This window comes from Hydra viridissima, unplaced genomic scaffold, assembly GCF_058129835.1.
Source record: "Hydra viridissima isolate aposymbiotic clone 2 unplaced genomic scaffold, HvirCarnegie_v1 scaffold_16, whole genome shotgun sequence".
Classification (NCBI taxonomy): domain Eukaryota; kingdom Metazoa; phylum Cnidaria; class Hydrozoa; order Anthoathecata; family Hydridae; genus Hydra; species Hydra viridissima.
In genome coordinates, this window is record NW_028324315.1 from 4,103,033 (window position 1) to 4,123,682 (window position 20,650).

Consider the following 20,650-nt stretch of genomic DNA (forward strand, 5'->3'; position numbering starts at 1 on the left):
CAATATCTCGGTAAACGGGCTGGCTTGGCAAACGTGCCAGCCCGTTTTCCATATAAACAGGCCCTAAAAATCGGGTTTCAGAGATAATAGTCCTTTTTAATTGGTGAAGTTTTTAGTATTTAAACTTAAATTTTCTTAAGTTAAACGTATTCCTCGGTAGTATAGTGGTAAGTATCCCCGCCTGTCACGCGGGAGACCGGGGTTCGATTCCCCGCCGGGGAGAATAAAATTTTTCACTTTGAAGCTGTATCTTTTCTGTATCTGTATTCTTTTAAGATGTATCTTTTCACTTTAAAGGTAAGCTTTTGATTAAAAATACTTTTCTTTTAGGTTGTTAAGCTTTAGTAAATGGTTGCAAATTCCGATTGTAAAAACATCCAGTAAAAGAGTTTTTGAAATCAGATTTTATCCTAAAAATTATGTTAGCTGATTATTATCAGCGACTTTTAATTTTTATATTTATTATACGCCAAACTGCATTTGTAATACTATTTTTATCACAGATGTAAAATTCATTTTTCATAACGCGATTCGTTCATAATAATTATATAAACATCAGGGATTCATCAACGTCCATATGTTTAGAAAATTTGCTAAACGTATTTGTCATGGATAGTTTAAGAGTTTATCAAAACTCTACAAAAAATTTTCAACGTAGGAGAAATGTGAACGCGTTGGTTAATGATACAATACAAAGCATTTGTAGTTTTAACAGACAAAAAACTTTGAAACTATTAACAGGGTAATAAGTTAAATTATAAATCTTTTTTTTCACCAGATTTTGTTTACAAGCTTTTACCATTTAGATTAATTACCTTAAGGCTCAAGAGCTTTGCAGAGTTTTGGTGAACATTAATTATTAACTTACCATTTGGTCAGCTTCGTATCTTCTATCCTCATACACTGGTGTTACCAAACGCAGGGCCCGCGTTGGGAAAACCGGTCTATGAGGATAGTACACGCTTTCATTTTTAATAAGAAACGTTTACTAAAAGCCCCAAAATCTTAAGAATGTTTTAGTATGTTAATTTTCGATAAGAAACTTATTTTATTAAGAGTCTGAGAAGTATTTCCTAATTTTTCACCTCGTATCTCTTTAACAACACCAAGACTCCTTTGTAGTTCTGCTCCTTTATTTGTGAAGAAAGTAAGCTTGGCATATTTATTTGTGAAGAAAGTAAGCTCGGCATATTTGGATCTAAATGGTGCATGAAAAAAAACGCATTTTATTCATCAAATGCATTGTACAACCTGCGTAATTTAAACGCAGGTTGTACAATGCATTTGATGAATAAAATGTATGTATATATATATACATTTCATATAGCTTTCAAAAACTGAAATATCATTCATCTGGTTTTGAGCCCAGATAATAGAACACTTTGGACCATGTGGATGCATATAAAGTAGAATTGCTTTACTTTCTTTTCTCTCACGTTCAAAACCAGCTTTACCAATTATACATACACCAAGAATAAAAGTTTATTATTTAATGCTTATTATCAACGCGCAGTGGTAAACTGAAAAAACCCCAGTGGCCTGGTATAACATGTGGTGTAAATAATCTTAGGATTGCTGATCCGAAAAGTTGTTTTTAGACCTAGTTTTTAATATTTAAAACTGAAATGTTTCAAACTAATAAAAGAAAAATTATTTTTATCCATCCATAAAGCACCAGATTGTTTTGAAGTCTTGTAAATAGATTAGACGTCACAAAATAAATTTTTATCGGTTTCGCTGATCCAAAAAATTTAAGCTCTCCTAGTCGAATTGGGAAGAGAGGGGGGAATATAAGAAGGATCAGGGGGGATAGGTTTAGTGTGTGAAACAACTTGATTTTTAAAACAAAAAACTCTGCAACCGTTCTCTGCTGAAAAAAAAAACTAAAAGCATCAAAATAATTATTATTTTTAAATTAGAGAGGTTTTCAAAGCTTAAAAAAAATCTTTTTGTTATTTTTAGAAAGATATATTTGGAGAGGTATGTAATTCCACCTCGGAAACGATTGTACTAAAAAAGATATAATAAAAGCATCAAAACTTACTAAAAATTTATTAATGTTTTTTACAGGTGTTCTTCAGCATATTCTAGGGATGAAAGCCATTGAGCCTCTGTTCCACAGACTAAATGCATGCGTTGTTAAACTTTGATTCTCGATGTTTAAGTCGTGGAACAGGAGAACTGCGTCAGAATTTTTACGAAAAAAATTTTCTTTGTTTTCCTCAGTTTGCTTTGTTTTCGAATAATTTTTCACATCCAATCAAATGTTTTGAAACAAGTTTTCTAATTTTAAAAACAAAATAAAAATGTTATAAGAAAATTAAGAAATTTAACTTCCATCAAAAATAAACAAATTTTGAAAGACTCCCAGGTGAAATCTTTTAAAAAGTTTTGATCTCTTTGTATCATTTAGTAGGGCTATTGATCAAAATACAAACGTACAGTTATAAAATATTAGAATCTTTACCTTTACCAAATCAAATAACAAATCAATCAAAGCTTTGTTCCATAGGTGTTCCTTGACCATTTTTTTTTGCAACAAAATTTTATGGTCCATGATAATGAAGAACTTTTTTAATTCTGCTATTTTGTAATTTTGTATTTCTTTAAATCCCATTTTACTGTTGCTGTTAAAGTTTTATATGATTTTTAAAATATATTATAAAATAGGAATTGTTTTTACTGTGGTAGCTGTCGCTGCTTTTTCTTCTTGATAAAAATATAAAGTAGCTCCTTTCTGATTGGTGGAGTAAGAAAAGTGTATATAAGAAAATCAAACGCGAATCCTATATAATAAAGTAAAACTAAATGAATTCTATCGAGCTTTTCCTGTTGCACCTTGATGAAAATCCAACCGTTTATCAAACTTGGGATTAGAAAGAAGACGGCGAAGTTGACAACAATAAGACAAGGCACGAGAAAACTTCTAAACGCGAGCTTTGAATTCTTATGTATAGACACTGAACCTATTTGATTTGCGGAAAGACAATCATTATGCTGCGTTGGCAGCGTTCTCCTTCTGACTTGATGATGACGATAAAGATGACAGCCAATGTATCCATTTACTATAATTATGAGAACCAGTAAAATGGAATCAGTTGTTGGGAAGATATATGCGATAAATATTTTTTGTATGGAGCTATACAAGTTTGGATAAAATACAACAACTAAAAACACCATAACTTGAGCTATAATAACTAAGCAAACAGTGATTTTCAGGCGTCTAAATGTCCATACTTGATTGTATCGCAGATTTAAGTATATTTCGCAAAAACGATTTGCCACGAAAATAAATATAGCAATGTCATGTAAACTAACGGACACAATTGTAATATAAATTTCTAGAGCAGATGTTTCACCTTTTTTAACTGAGATTAATCCGGGAATAATTTTCAAATTCACCAAAACGATAATTTGAGCTTGAGTGAAATTAATTCCCAAGAGAATTAAACGCTGAATATTATTTAGTTGTCGCTTCACTCTTATAGTCAAATAAATAGCAAGAAGTTTTGAAGCCAGAATTACAAATCCGATAATTACGAAACACACATTAAGAATCATTTCAGTAGCTGAAACAAATTTTTAAAAATCGTTTCTATAAAACTAAAGTGAGAAGAAATAAAAACTTGAATTTTCGTTTGAAAGGCTTTTTTATATTTAATTTAAATCTTGTTGCAACACAAATACTTTATTGTTAAGCGCAGTTGTTCTAATAATATACAAGTGTAAAACAGCTCTTAGTAACTGATTCCATATTGATTAAAATTAAAATTAAAAAATCAAACGACAACCTTTACTGAATAATCTGCTTAAATGATATGAAATTCTTTATTCTCGCGCTCAACTTAGTCATAAAAATTAAAACTTTTTGAATTAAGTACAAATGGAGTTTTGGTTTATATGTTTAGCTTTTACTGCAGAAAGTTTTTGCCTGCAAAACTGCAGCAAAACATGTAAAGCGAAAGAGAGTATATTTAATTAGAGACATAAACTGCAAATAAAAAACACTTTCATGTATTTTTATATTTTATTAAAACTATATTTGTATTTTTATTTTTTTTTTTTTAAATATATATGCAAACACGTTTTTAGCTATCAGTTTTTTTATTATCACTATTATTATTATTACTATTACTATTATTATCATTATTATCATTATTATTATTGTTATTATTATTACTATTGTTATTATTATAACTATTGTTATTATTATTATCATTGTCATCATTGTTATTATTATTATTAGTATTATTAATAATATTATTATTATTATTATTATTATTATTATTATTATTATTATTATTATTATTATTATTATTATTATTATTTTTATTATTATTATTATTATTATTATTATTATTTTTATTATTTTTATTATTATTATTATTATTATTACTATTATTATTATTATTATTATTATTATTATTATTATTATTATTATTATTATTATTATTATTATTATTATTATTATTATTATTATTATTATTATTATTATTATTATTATTATTATTATTATTATTATTATTATTATTATTATTATTATTATTACTATTATTATTATTATTATTATTATTATTATTATCATTATTATTATAATCATTATTATTATTATCATTATCAGTTTTGTTAAGTTACAGATTATCAAAACTCTACAATTTTACGAAAAAATTTATATAAGTAAGGCATTTTATATACAAGTATTTTGACAGAACCTTTTCCTTGTTTGTTGGTGAACATTCGGCTTTTTCCAACGTGCCTTTAATCTGTGTTTTGCATTTCTTACCTTTCTTCAGTGAAATTTAACTCCGAGAGTTTTGCTTTTTATCCTCTAGACAATCAGAGACACTTTTTTGTAAAGGCCTTAAATAACTTAAGTTAACATTTATATTCATAAAGAAAATATATTTTATTATAATCGTAGAAGTTACATCAATCCTATGCAGCTGGACAAGGTTCATTAATATATAGATATAGGGAATGTCATCGGGTCCTTTTGGGCGCCGAACGGGTAATTTCAATAAAATTTTTTCTGATCCCGAACCCGTTAGGGTATAGACCCATTAATTCCCGATAGCCTTAGAACCCAAAACAAAGACAGAACGGGTTAACGAGCAAAGACAGTTAAGGAACCGAAACCGTATAATCATCGGATACCCGCTCGAGTATAGAGTTTTTTAATAGCCAAAAACCCGTACCTGTTTGGTATTTGGTCTAATCACCGTTCGGGTCCCGAAACTTAATAAAAGACTTAAAAATTAAAAAAATGGCAGTAATCGCAAAAAGTCACTAAAATTTGCTAAGAGTTATTGTTTAAAGTAATTTTAGCATCTTTGGAAGTCTGTGAAATGTATAAACTAAAATTTAAAAAACCTGTTTGAACTTAATTAAAGAAGTATTTAACTAAACAGGCTGAGTCCAAAGTTTATTATACAACATGAGTAAATAAAACAGGTTGAATGATGTGAAAATAAATGCAGTTTTGGCACCAAAAGTTAACTTTCTAAATACATTAATTACCTTAGTTATCATTGATGTAAAACACTGGCAAATATAGCATTTTCACCTTAGAATTTTTACCTAACACTGATCACAAAATAAACATTTCAAATTTGGAGATTTGCTGTTTGTTTTCATGAGTTTCTATGCATAAAATAAATTTTGAGCCAAGGTTTAAAATATCATTTTCAACAAATTCTTTTCATTCTTCAATGTTATAAATGTCCATTACTTTAATTGATCAACAGGGCTTCCTCGATGTCATCATCCAGCTCCTCATTTGAAATTGATGAAGAGATTTGGTTTCTGAGCGGAATTTGAGCAACTTTTTTCTCTCAAACTGAGAGCAGTTGCTCTTGATATTTGTTATCCTTCAGAGGATCAAGGCTGGTAGTGTTGCATAAGCGCTCTGAGGATGCTGAACTTGCAAGAATGCTCAGGCTTACAAAGGCAGCCTTGGAAAGAATTGGATAGACGTTCCGTTTTGTCACTAAGTACTGTATTGGCTTTCCCATCCATGCAGAAACTGCGTCAACATCTTTTTAATGAGCTAGATAAAGCTCCACAAGAAGCTTCTAAATTTTGAATGCTAAAGGCTGTCGTTGACAGGGAATGGTTCATTTTCGGAGTCTTCTTCCCTACTTTTGCTTAAAAACTTGATAAGAAATCTTTGATAGCTCTTAAGTATGTTTGGTCATATTATGGAGAGTGAGTTTATTTTCTTTAAACTTTGCTTTCAAGCACATGTTGTTTTGGTCTGAAAAATATTAGAGAGAATTTAAAAAGTCTAACTTTTACTGGAAAGATGGCTAACTTTAAAGGGAATTTTTTTTGGTCAAAGTATGACTTTAAGAGACTTTTTTACTGACTTTAACCAATTTTTACTGAATTTCAGTTCTAATACTATTTACATTTTAACAAATTTAATTAATAAACCTTTGTTAAATAGAATTGGATTTGTATTGATAATCATTATTTAATTTATCATAATTTTTTATTCATTTTGTTTTAAAAATAATCATCCAGTCAATTGATTTATCAATTTTTTGTTTGTTTAGATATTATCTAGATTGTCTAGATATTGTTTAGATTATTATTATTATTATATATATATATATATATATATATATAAAATTGTTCATCTTAATTCCAATAATCTTGAAGTCAATAATTTTTAACAAAAAGGTGCCAAAGTTGATCCTTTACTTTTTATTATTATTATAAACAAAATATCTCAAGAAAGATTTTTTGGTTCAAATTTTTGCAGTTATGTTTTATTTACTTTCATATTTATCAAAATACGTATGAGCTCATCAATATCTTTTTATTTTATTTTTTTTTGAAATGTGTACAGTTTTGAATCAAAAAATATTTCAATGCAATTTATTTACTTTACTTTTATGACTTTAGATTACTCTTTTTTGTTTGCTTTTTTTATATCTTTTTATTTTCAAGTTTTTAGGCTATACATTCAAATATCTTTTAATTTTTCAAATTTGAATTTTGTTTAGGTTACATTGTTTTTGCTGTAAAGAAGTAGGCCCCACAAAAAATTGCGCGATGAATAGACCTCTAGTAGAGAACGGCATGGTTTCAATAAAATCTAATCCCGTATCAAGAAGTGCAAAGACTCATACTATTTCTTAATGCTTGAAGAAATTTTCGATTGTCTTTTGTTAAATAACTCGATGTTTAGAACCGATGTTCCCGTCGAAAACAAACTCATTATCGCGGATTTTAAATTCAACGTTTCTTTGCTTCAACGTTATAACTTTAAAATCTCGTCCTTTTTTATAATTTTTAAATGATTTAATACCTTATTATTCTTAGTTTTAAATTCATTAACTTAGTTTTATAGTTTAAGTTGTAAATTACTGCATTATTTTCTAAATGATTAAAGATCGTGTTGTGGTGCCTTGTGCAGTAAAACTCTTCTGAGACGAGACGCTAACTCGAGGAACTGATGTGGTAGTCCTTTTAGTTTTAAACCATGATCACGCAATTATTGAAAAATTTAATGTACAAATAAAAGGTCAAGAGATGCAAAGCTTAGGATCATATGGTGGCTAATGGGGTATTAGGGATATCCACTACTGGTTCAAACGTTGCAATATCACTCGTATTTGCTAGAAATCCATTACAACATTGCACACCACTTGACTTTAAGCTCTTATCCATCTTTATTCATTTTATTCAAGTGCTTTCGGATACCTGCTTGAGTTAGATTCTGTTTGCAGATGTTTATTATAATCACTGACATTGGTTCTACACCCAATTACTCACTCAATAATATTTATTTTGAATTTAAGTTGATGCGCTCTCATGAGTTGGCATTCAGTATAGCCTCGGAAATAACTGAATACATCGCTTTAAACATTAAAACAATAGAACGTTACCGTAAATTGTGATGATGCTATAACAAGTTGGATCATCGATATCAACGTTGGGTGTGCGAACTTTAAATATATAAAAATTGTTCAAGGTGGCTTACGATGTGCTGTCTGGTAGCAACCAAGATGCTAGCTCTGAAACAAATATAGTCCTATCTGAAGCTATGGTCCTCTCGTATTCACCCCCATTGACTGGCACGTTAGAACTTTACAACACTTAGTTGGGGACTGTCAAACTGTTTCCAACGGCTCATCCACGGTGGAAGTTTGGAATTCAGGAAATCTGGTAATGATCTGCAGATTTTAATCACTCCCACAGCCGGAACAGGAACAGTAGATGTTTGATTGTTTATGATCATGGATACAAAAGCAATGTTTGATGGTTTAAGACTTGAGCTTGTTTTATGGTAAGTTATATGCTTGACAAGTGTGGTTGCAAAAAAAAGGAATTGCATGACTGATTGTACCAATGCTTACATGTTGGCTTGTTAACTTTTTGGCCACTTCTTTTGGTTGCTTAGTAGTGAGTAGTTTGTATGCGTATTAGTTCCCTTTGAGAGCGAAAAAATATTTGTTAGAATGCTCTCCGTTATGCAAACAAACAATGGTAGCCAACTATATTATCTAATTTTATGAACACTAAATTATTCTGACTATGATGGATGAGGTTAGTGAGCTACTTTATTGTATGCATGATGACGCTTCGGGAAGCCGTCATCATGTGCCGTCATCATCTCAATACGCAAAAACCTTAACAGCTTAATTTTCATCTAAATCTACTTCTTTCTTCAAAATTTTTTCGCAAAATTTAAAGTAATAAAAATTGATTAAATGTCTTAGACTTTTAAGTTAAAATTGAATTAAGATATTTAGACTTTTAAGTTAAAATTGAATAACAAATTGAATAACAATAATAGTAATGATAATAATAATAATAATAACAATAATAATAATAATAATAATAGTAATAATAATAATAATAATAATAATAATTATAATAATTATAATAACTATAATAATTATAATAATAATTATAATAATAATAATAATTATCATAATAATAATAATTATAGTAATAATAATAATAATAATAATCATAGTAAATTAAAAATATTGCAATAAAGTCTCAACACTTAAATCAAAACTTCGTCTTCAATTCAAAAACTTTAATTTTTTTTTTTACCATCGGCGATTTTTAAAATTTAATGTTTTGGCGGGTTTTAATTTTAATGTTTAACCATTTAAAATACAATTATTTTGCAGTGTTTACAATTGTTCAAAGATTTAATTTAAATTTAAAATAAATGAATAATAATTTCGAAGTAAGTAGCAGAAAAAAGTGGTGCTACTCTGTTTTTTCATTTCAAATGTTTTTCATTTTAGATTTTAATAACGGCTTTTTAGATTCTTTCTACTGTGTTGTTAGGAAATCTGTGCGTAACAAAGATGCAACAAGAATCAATTTAATTAAAAAAAGCCTTTTAAATGATAACTCAATTTTTTTTCTTTTTCCATTTTTAGTTTCATAAAATAATCTTTTAGAAATTTGCTTCTGTTTTAACAACAGAAATGATTCTTAATGTTTGCTTTTTAACTTTTGGATTTGTAATTCTGGTTTCAAAAATTCTTGCCATTTACCTGACTATAAAAGTGAAACGAAGACTAACCAATATACAGCGTTTAATTCTTTTGGGAATTAATTTCACTCAAGCTCGAATTATTATTTTGACGAATATGAGATATGTTCCCGGAATATTCACTGTTAAAGAAAATGAACTTACTGCACTAGATATTTATGTTACAATTGTACCCTTTAATTTACTTGCATTAGCAATATCTATTTTCGTGGCAAATCGCTTTTGCGAAATATACTTAAATCTGCGGTACAATCAAGTATGGACATATAGAAGGCTGAAAATCGCTGTTGGGTTAGCTATTGTTGTTTACACTACAGTATTTTTAGTTGTTGTATTTTATCCAAATTCTTATCAGTCCATCGACAAAATATTTTGCATGTACATCTTCCCACCAATTGAATCACTTTTACTGATTCTTTTAACTATCGCGAATGGATACATTGGGTATCATCTGTATCGTCATCATCAAGTCAGAAGGAGAACGCTGCCTATGCAGCACAACGTCGGACTTCCTGAAAATCAAATTGGTACAGCCTCTAAACATAAGAATTCAAAGCTCGTGTTTAGAAGTTTTCTCGTGCCTTGCCTTGTTGTTACCAACTTCGCTGTATTCTTTGTAATCCCAGATTTAATATACAGTTGGCTTCTTATCAAAGCGCAAGAAGACAAACTGAACAGCATACTTTTATTTTTAGTTTATTACATAGGATTTGGGTTTGATTTTTTTATATACACTTTTCTTACTCCACCAATCAGAAAGGAGCTAGTTTATAGTTTTAACAAGAAGAAAAAGCAGCGACAACTACCATAGTAAAATCAATTTATAAAATACTTTAAAATCATATACAACTTTAACAGCAACTGTAATATGGAGTTTACACAAATACAGAATAAATAGAGTTACAGAATATCCCGAATTTACAGAACAACAGAATTATAAAAGTTGTCCATTTCATGGATCATTAAACTTTGTTGGTCAAGAAAAATTGTCACCTAGGGAACAGAGCTATGATTGGTCTATTTGTCATTTGATCAGGACAAGGTAAACATTCCATTATTTATAACTGTACGTTTGTAAGAATTTGCTGAAGTGTACCTGTGAAAAACAGTAAAAGATTTTTTAGTAAATTTTGATGATTTTATTACTTGTTTTTTACTACAATGGTTTCTGACGGGGTAACGGAGGGGAAGATTGTTTTTCCAAAAAAAATGTTATATAAAACTTTTTTTAAACTTTGAAAATCTTTCCATAAAAAAGTTTTCTACTGAAAAAAAACTAAAAGCATCAAAGTCATTTTTAAATAAAAGTGACTGATGCTTTTAGTTTTTTTTCAGTAGAAAACATTTGCGGAGATTTTGTTTTGAAATATCAAGTTGTTTAACATACTAACCCCCTTCTTCAAGATCATTTTAACAAATCTCCCCTCCCTCCCCTATTCTCCTAAGGGAGGCAAGTCTTTTTGATTAGCGACATAGAAAAAAATTTTTTTTTTATGTCTGATTTATTTTATGTCGTCAATTAGTCTTAACTTTAATGATGGATAAAAATAAAATTTATTTCATCAGTTTGAAACATTTCTTTTGTCGGTTTGAAACATTTTGGCTTGAAATAGTAAAAACTACATATAAAAGCAAATTTTTGAATCTGCAATTGTTCCTAAAGTTATCTACACCAAGAGTTATACCATTACACTAGGATTTTTCCATTGTTTTTACTGTGCGTTGATAGTAAGTTATCTGTTCTTGGTTCATTTCTAAATTTCGCGAGGTTTGAATTATTTTGTTCTATCTCCAAGTTTAAATGTTGGGAGAAAGTTTTTGATTTTTTTCTTAAAGTAAAAGTTATTGAAAATTTTAGCCTTAATTTTAGAAACTAATGCTTTAAATAACTTATTTAAACAAGTTATTTAGAAAAAAACTTGTAAAATAGGTCACATTTTAGATGTAATTATTAATTACTAAAAAAAATAACTCATTTTCTCCCAACTTTTAAAATAGGAGATAAAACAAAATAATTCTAACCTCGCGATTTGCTGATAACAACACAAAAAACAAGAAAATAAAAAGATTTCAACTTTTTTTTTTTTTGCGATTGAAAACAGAAATTTACATTTGTGGTATGACAGAAATATATATTCTTGAATTGCTGATACGCCTGTCGGCGGATCTTGAAAGTTCTAGAAAATCTACTAAGGGTGTGGTTAACAGTGCAATGTAAATATGCGGGAGCTTACAAACCGCTACATGCTGCACGCATGTCACTTCAGACAATAGATCCAGGAAGTATTCATTAATGTATGATTGGAATCCATGTTACAGCGTCGCGATTTCGGACAGAAATAAAAATATTGAAAATTCCCACTATTTCGGGATTACTCTTCTCTAACCTTTGTTCTTTTTTGACAGAGTCATCTATTTCAACAATACACCCTGGGCCGCCTATTTGATCAGAACTATTGAGGAAATATGAGACACAAATATCTTTTCAAAACTGATTCCTATCAAAAATATTGAGATAGAATCAAATCTGATTCCAATCTGAAATCGCTTATTAATAATCCCGGCTTTTACCCGCACTTCCGCTCCAAACGTAAGAGCCGTAAATGTAGGTGGGGTTTTATAAAAGTAGCTGTCTTTTCTTATGCTGAAGATTCTTTTACAGCGATTTATTGTATATCTCCTTAATCAATTGCTCCATTCATTACTTTCTGTGTGCAGGGCACATACATATGCTCTAATACTTTCAGCAATTAAACCATAAGTTTTGCTCTAGCAAATGGTATCTTCTATATCCTATTCTACAACCTATTTCTGTCAAGGTAAGGGAGTAAAATCGTTTATTATTGGTCTTCGGAGAGCCATGATATGTACACTGCCGCTCACGAAAGTTAGGACAATGGAATATTTTTCAAAAAAGCAATGTTAATTTGCAATTACGCTATAGAATTTTTAATCTTATATTAATAAAAATTATTTTTTTTATATACAATTTCAATATAAAATATATTATTAGTAAGTTTTATGTAATAAAAATTTACAAAAACCATTATAATAATTAAATTTTCTTTCCGTCAAAAAAACCATCCTTTGATTTAATAACAGCTTCAACTTTTCTCTGCATTCTTTCAATTAATTTTCTAATTGTTTCTTTCTGAATATTATTCCATTCCTGTTCTATAATGTTCATCCCATTAACAGTATCCCATGTTGTATTTTAGAAGTCATCCTGCTAATGCACGAGTCTTTGACAGAAGCATAGATAAAAGATCAAATAGGAAGCATCTTAAAGTTCTCACCATTTGTAAATGGAAGCAAAAAAAATTAATTTAAGAAGCAAGTGATTGTTGAACAATTATTCATTTTGAGGTTTTTTTGTAAATCTATTATATATGCTATATAATATACAAAAGAATACATAATACAACTTTAAATAAAGACTTTAAAAATATTTATTGTATTTTTAGTTTGAGTATCACCGAAACTATTTTTCTAACGCCTTTTAAGGGATTAGAAACCCTTATAATAACGTTAAATATTGATTGTATATAGTATATAAACATTAAAGGTGTATATAAACCGTTTATATACGGTTATATTCATATAATAACCATGACACGAAGCCATAGGCTTCGGCAGGGTTATATGAATGTAACAGTATATTAACATTAAATATTAAACACAATTACAATATTTTACGTTAATATAAAACGCCAATATTTTTCCAACTTAAATTTACGTTAGTATAATGTTAATCTAACATTAGAATTTTACGTTAGTATAACGTTATTATCTAACGTAAATCTAACGTAAGAATTCTACGTCACAAAACCTTTACATTTTGCCGAATCGGCAACTTTGTATTACTCAGGTGATTTAAGGCCAGTCCAAAATTTTATGGTAGTTCGTCATACCTTCTATAACTTCTTTTTAAAAAAGAACTGTTTTTGAAAATTTGTTGTCTAAGCTGAATAATACTTAGCAAAAGTTGGGCTAAGTTGAAAAAAATATTATTGACAAAAATTTGGTGGATGACGTATATTGTCCTTAAACTTAAAGATGAATGTTTCAAAAAATAAGGGTTTAAGTTGTTAAGCACAACTTTTCTAGTCATCTACAAGCTAAAAGACATCGATATTGAGTTATATTGTTTTTCATAATTTGATTCAGAAGGTAGGGTAAAAAATCCGACGTTTAATTTTTTCTTTCCATAACGCTCATTAAAGTGTCGAGAACTCGGTAATACTTAGCGATTTTGTTTTAAAAGGCTTTTTGATGACCGCATACACAGAATGGTTTTTGTCGGTGGAAGTTATTCGTAATAAACAAAATAGCGCGTGCGGTCATTATATACTTTTTTTGTTAATAAAATATACAATTTTGAGATATGTTAATTATAGGTAGCCACAGTTTTTAGAATAAACCAGTTTAATTAAAAGTTAATACTTTTTTCTTTTAGTTTCCAAATATATTTTGACAATAAATTTTCTCTTTTGAGTACTTTTCATGATTTTTTTTATTTTTTAATGTAGTTGATAGAACTTCCTGGTTAAAGAAATCAATTACTATTTTACAATGCTTACTATATAACTAAAAAAAATTATTTACTAGTATATTTTATAATTATATAGATATGCGATTTATTTTACTATAGGAGGATGGATCCTGCTTAAACACAACACGTTGAAATTTGACTGATAGCATATTTAATTTATATAGTAAAGATAAATAAAACTGGAAAAATGAAGAAAAAGAAAATTTTTAATTAACAAGAATGAAAATATTGTGAGAAAGAAAAAGATTTAGATTGAAAATAAATAAATTAATAAAATCAGCAGTAGTCTTTAGTAGACTGTTGACAAAACGAATTTAACCGATTTGTTAGGAAGAAATAGAAATCGATTTATTAAATTCTTTTGTAGTAAAATTATTATTATTCAAAATACATTAAAAATCAATGACAAAAAATGCATGGACATTAGTTGAATTAACAAGTAATTTACATAAATTTATTAAAAGCAGCTAAATAAGTTTAAAGACTATGGTAATTGTTGAATGTTTATCTGCATCTCTCATATCGTTTAATTATTCGCAACTTTTGCGATTGCATTACATCAGATCATTGGTAGCACTTATTAATATTAGCAACTTTAGATGTTACTTTTGACATCTCTAATGGTGGATTTTAATCAACTTTAGATGTTACAATTGACATCTCTAATGGTGGATTGGGATTTTGCACAAAAGTAGACTACAGCCAGTTTGATTGCAAATTTTGATTAATAGTATTTTTAAATAATTTTTTACTTATATTTGTAACAAGAGTCCATGTAGTTAACAACCAGGTAGACAATTTATCTGGAACCAAACATTTTGATTTCGGAACTGACTTCTGTTTTGAATTGAAGAGCAAATTTCTTTCCCAGGCCTTTTGGCAGAGGAATTGTCTGCGCTCAATGTTTCGCTGGTCAGTAGAATTTTTTTTAAAAATTTATAGAACTCCTCCAGTTTTTCGAACTCGTCTGGCGTCGGAGTTAACTTCTGGAAATTTTCAGTTTGTTCCGATGCATCACGTCCATGTTTTGAGTATCCAGCAAGAAGGACCAGATTGGTTTGATTTCTAAGGCTGATTCGATGGTGGCATTCTTTAAATTCCAACGGGTTTGGGAAGATGGCAACAATTTCTTGAACTGAATTTTCTTCATTTCACAAGCATTCTAAGGCACTACTTGAATATTTTTGACTGATGAGCAAGGGCAGTCAGCTTGCGCAATTTTTTTAGAAGACCAAAGAACTCTGGCTGCCACGCATCGTGGCTGTCTTTGACCGCTTGAGGTGTTTGCATCGAGGTGCCAGTTTTGCTTCTTTCTATCCCACTTGCTTTCTTGAAATGATGATAAAGAATATGAAAATGATGAATATGAAGAATAAGAATGAAAATGAAGATGAAAATGAAGAATATGAAAATGAAAATGAAGAATATGAAAATGATGAGGAAGAATATGAAAATGATGATGAAGAATATGAAAAATTCTGTTCAGTTTGCTTTGTAACATAGGTTGTTCTGTTTCCCGATTGCAAACTATATCTCTGACTTTAGCAACAATATTCAGGCCCTTGTTAGTGACACAAAACAGGTGGAGGCCCCTCAATGCTGGAATGTCTTGTTCAACTTTCTTCATTTTTGCTGCGTTAATGGTCTGGCTGTAATTGGTTAGGTAAGGGCGAAGTTTGGGGATAGTTTGGTAAGAAATGGCCAAGGTTTAATCTAAAAGGGCAAAACTTATAATGCCGTCCTCAGTATATTCTATAATATAATAAAAATCAACAAATGTCCTATTAATGTGTAAAGGTTAGCACTCTTACTCTTATAACTTTTGTATAATACAAATAATATTCTCTTACGCTTCTTGCTGTGTTCAATACTGTTTGTATCAATTACTCCTCTTTCTTTTATATCTTCTTTTATTACAATTATCTCTTCTTAAATTAAATCTTCTTTTATTCAACTGCTTATTAGACTGCTTATAAAACTGCTTGTTTATCAAAGTACTCTTCTTATCACAAAATTCTTTCTCTTCTTTAAAATCCTCTTTAAATCTATTAAAAACTCTTTTCTCTCAAATTTCTCTTTTAAATCTCTTCCTCTAAAGAGGCGACCGTACTCATCAGTCGCTCTAATCTCTATCTCTAATTCTCTCAACTAACTATTAGATTCCTTCTTTTTGAGCTTTTATAGTTTTTGCTTGTTTTCCAGTTGCGATATCTTTTCATTTATTTATATAGCGGGTTGATGAGTCTTCATGTTTACGTTTTTTCTCAGTTGTTTTTAACTTTTCTTCTTTCCGTTTTATCGTTTACTTTCGTGATAGATCGGTGAATCATCGTGTATAATTCTTTTCTGACCGTTGTTTTTGACTTTTCTAATTATCGCTTTATCGTTTACGAGTCTTCGCGTTCACATCTTTTCTCAGTTGTTGTTTTTTACTTAATTCTTTTTGTTTTTATCATTTATTTATATGAAGAGTGGACGAGTCATCTTGTGTGTATTTTTTCTGATCGTTGTTTTTAACGTTTCTTATTGTCGCTTTATCATTTACGAGTCTTCGCGTTTACGCCTTTTCTCAGCTGTTTTTAATTTTTCTTCTAACGCTTTATCACTTATTTATCTGAAGAGTTGGTGAACCATCTTGTGTATAGTTTTTTTACCGATCGTCGTTTTTATTTTAGTTCTCCCTCCTCACAATTCGTACACGAAGTCCAGCTTTTAATAAATCGAGCTTTCGATAAACCGAGGTGTTCTTTCGAATGACGAGACTGAAGGTGACGCATACCAGTTAACGTTGATGATCTGTTTGCCGTCAAGAACTTCGAACGATTGCAAGGACAAAGTTTGCAGCAGATGAACAACGGGTTTTTTTTCAGAATCAGTTAATTCCTGGAAATACTGCCATACTAGGGAACGTTTCTGTTGTGCACCTCTTTCCTCTTTATCTAGAGTACGGGAACGGTTCAGTTTTTAGGCGGCCATTTGAGTTGAAAATTTTAATAAAAGTTACGCAAAATAATTAATCATAATAAATAAAATTAATTTTGAACAAATTTGAATGCTTCCAATTGTCTTTTGATTTTGAGCAGCTTTAAGCAATTCATGAAGGCAATTAGCACTTGTGTAAAATTTACCGGCACTAAACAAAGAAATTAAACTGATTAGAAATTTATTTCGCTTTTATGGGGAGGCAGGTCATTTAGATCTGAAAATAGTATTGGATTTTTACGTTCACTTCCTTCTTCGTTTTCAGTATCAACCTCGCCTAGACTTTGTGTTGACAGAGTACTTGACTGACTAGCAAACACTTTCGACATGTTTTGCTCCTTTACGCACGTCGGATTTTAATTTCAAAATTTTAAAATTACAAACTTTCTAACATCATTTCAAGAAACGGAATTAGCTTTATTTAACTAATATATAGTTTGACAAGGTTCTAACTAACAATAACTTAATAATCTCTTGCTGGTTTTTATTAACTAATTATTATGATAGAGAATTTTATACCCATCAAAAATCATATAAAAATTAGGTCTGAAAATCAAGGAAAAGTGTTCTAATTTGACACCGATGTAGAATAAAATACCATTAAAGGTATTATTTGAAAATTAAAAAAATCTTTTTTATAACGTTACTCAAATTGACACCTGTCACATTGCGAAACAAAATACTGTTTTCGATTAGCATAGAAATAACTATTATAATTCAAAATAAAAGGGGATTTATTAGCTAAAATGATTTTTTTATTTTAAAGTAATTAAAAGATTGTTCATAAACAGCTAAATTTTATTTTTGCATTAATAAATTTACAAACTTACCGCAGTCAATGTAAGCACAATTTGCCGCGCCATTCCCTTAAGGTAAGTCGATCTAACTATATTTTGCAGTGCCTACCCCAAAAAGTAAGTCAATACTTCTTCATTTTTCTTTACTTAACTACAACGGTTAGTCGATATATGTGCACTTTGGAACGTTGATCTTACAAAGTAACTTATTTTAACTTGTTAAATAAAAAATATCAGTAATATTAAAATTTAAACAACTTGTAACAAAACGTTTTTGTAGCAATAATAAAAACCAGGCTGCGTAGTTAAAAGAGAAACCACGAGGAAAACAATTGTAGTGAAAATGCAAATAAAAACTGATGACCACGTTGAAAAACAAATTTTTTCAAAAAGGAATTACGCCTATAGATATTTTTTTCATGTAAAAGGAGAAAAAGTCCGTGTTTGCAAAACATTTAACCTAACTACACTGCCAATTTCACAAAAGCTTGTTTACACAGCTCACAACACCAAAGATGTTAAAACAAATACTCCTGCACAAGATCTACGAGGTAAAATCATGAATGGAATACGTACACCGCACAGTGCACCAAAACGTACACCAACTCAGCTAAGGATCACATCAAAACCTTTTCCAACAGTTGAGTCACATTATCGTGTAAGTACCAATAGAGAATACCTTGAGTCACCTTAATATTTCAAAAATGTATAATCTTTACAAAGAGAAATGTATAAACGAAAATTTTGAGCTAGTAAAAAAATCTATTTACTACCATATTTTCTCCACCTAATTCAATCTTGGTTTTCACATTCCCAAAAAGGATAGATGCGACCTTTGTGAAAAGTTTAAAGTTGCTGAAAACACTGATACTATGTCTGAAAAATTGAGAGAAGACTTTGAAAGACATCAAGTTTTTAAAAAGAAATAAGAGATATACGAGCTAAAGAAAAAAAAGATAATAATGTTCCGGTTTTACTTTTTGACCTTCAAAATGTTATATTGAAACCGCATGCAGAAATTAGTTCCCTTTTTTATCTGAGAAAGCTAAGCTTGTATAATTTGAAAGCTTATTTTTCAACAACCAAAAAAGTGTACTGTGCACTATGGACTGAATCAATGGCGGGAAGAAGCGGCAATGATCTTGCCAGTGCTTTTTGCAAAGTTTTGAGTGATGTGGCAGAGGAAAACGACGTAAGTGATTTAATTACTTGGTCTAACTCCTGCGTTCCTCAAAATCGGAATAGTATATTATCAAATGCTGTGTTACATTTTTTAAGAGACAATCCTAGCATTAACTCAATCCCTATGAAATATTCCCTTCAGGTCATTCATGCGTCCAAGAGGTGGATCATGCCCTTAGCGAAATTGAAAAGCTCATGAGGAAATGAGATTTTTATAGTCCAATTTGATTGATAGGGATGTTGAAACAAGTTAACAGAAAAAATCCTTGTCGTATCATTCAAATGAAACCACATGACTTCAAGGAGTATTCAGTAACAGCAAAGCTGTTTAATTACAAGTCAGTTCCTTTTTCTAACGTTGCTGATCTAATATTTACCTAAACAACTCGCATTATACATTTTAAATCTAGCCATGATCGCAATGGACCTATGAACTGTGCGAATGTCAAGTTCAATGAAAAACCTAACAGAAAAAATGCAGCAACAAGTTCAAAATTGTACAAAGGAATATGCAGACTTAAAAAAAAAAGATATTAAAGGTGCATTTCCGCTTATGCCTCTCGAGGACAGAGATTGCTATCAAGTTGTACTTCGCCTATAAAATAAACATGAAAAACTTTTAAGGGTTGTACTTAATGTAATGATTTTAAAACTTACCAAAAAATGTAGCACAAAAAAAAAAAAAAAGAGTAAACAAAATGTTGTAACCTTGTTTTGTGACTGAAACAATTACCTAATTTATAAAAATTAGCTTTTTATTATATTATTGTTTCAGTTACAAAATTTAAAGTAACTAACTGCGTCAGTCACTTTCAAAGTAACTAACATGTTTCTAACTACCGTTAAGCAGCAGTTAGAACCTTGTCATAGTGAGAATATGATTGTTTCACTATGACAAGCTTCTAACTGCATTTTGAGGGGTATTCATTTTTTTATGAAGAGTGAAATATTTTTTGATAAAAAATAGCAATACTTATAGCAAATGCTTATGTTATCATGAGTAAAATATTTTATCGATGGATTTTAATAATTTTTGATGGTAGGAACATAACAATTTTTAACATTGATTTACTCAAAACTACTCGCGGATCAGTTAGAACCTTGTCAAACCAACACGACGAAATGGTGAAACAAAGAAATTTTACTTACCGGATTGTTTGAATAGCATAAGGATATATATTAAGGGCCTGTTTATATGGAAAGCGGGCTGGCTCGTTTGCCGAGCCAGCCCGTTTACCGAGATATCGACGTTATTAATATTTCAACTTAATTTTATTTTGCGTTTATATGAATAAACGAACTCGCCCGGATCGCTTTCCGGGCCAGCTCGTTTATTCATATAAACGCAAAATAAAATTAAGTTAAAATATTGATGACGCCGAGATCTCGACAAACGAGCCAGCCCGCTTTCCATATAAACAGGCCCTAAATTTTGTTTAACTGCCAAAAGACCGTGTGAAAATGTGATTATTGCAGTTGTTGCGGTTCGACTTTAGTTATTTTTTTAAAAATAATCAAATTTTTTTTAACAAAATGGACCTTTTTCACCGTCAACGGGGGTAGCTATGAACATCGAGGTGACTATGAACATCAGTACCAAGTTAACTAAAAGGT

The 20,650-nt window shown here is 29.7% G+C and overlaps 3 protein-coding genes and 1 non-coding gene across 9 annotated transcripts in view; all 4 read left to right on the top strand.

Annotated features, from left to right (window-relative positions):
• Nucleotides 1-20,650, top strand: part of LOC145199530 (uncharacterized) — a 300,653-nt gene that overhangs the window by 99,604 nt on the left and 180,399 nt on the right. The gene's annotated exons all lie outside the window — the stretch shown is intronic.
• The window catches only part of LOC149877590 (uncharacterized), a 375,375-nt gene that overhangs the window by 61,488 nt on the left and 293,237 nt on the right, over nt 1-20,650 (top strand). The gene's annotated exons all lie outside the window — the stretch shown is intronic.
• LOC149877591 (uncharacterized) overlaps nt 1-20,650 on the top strand; it is a 127,978-nt gene that overhangs the window by 61,481 nt on the left and 45,847 nt on the right. The gene's annotated exons all lie outside the window — the stretch shown is intronic.
• On the top strand, nt 151-222 carry Trnad-guc (transfer RNA aspartic acid (anticodon GUC)). Its single transcript has one exon. It is a non-coding gene; the product is annotated as a tRNA-Asp (tRNA).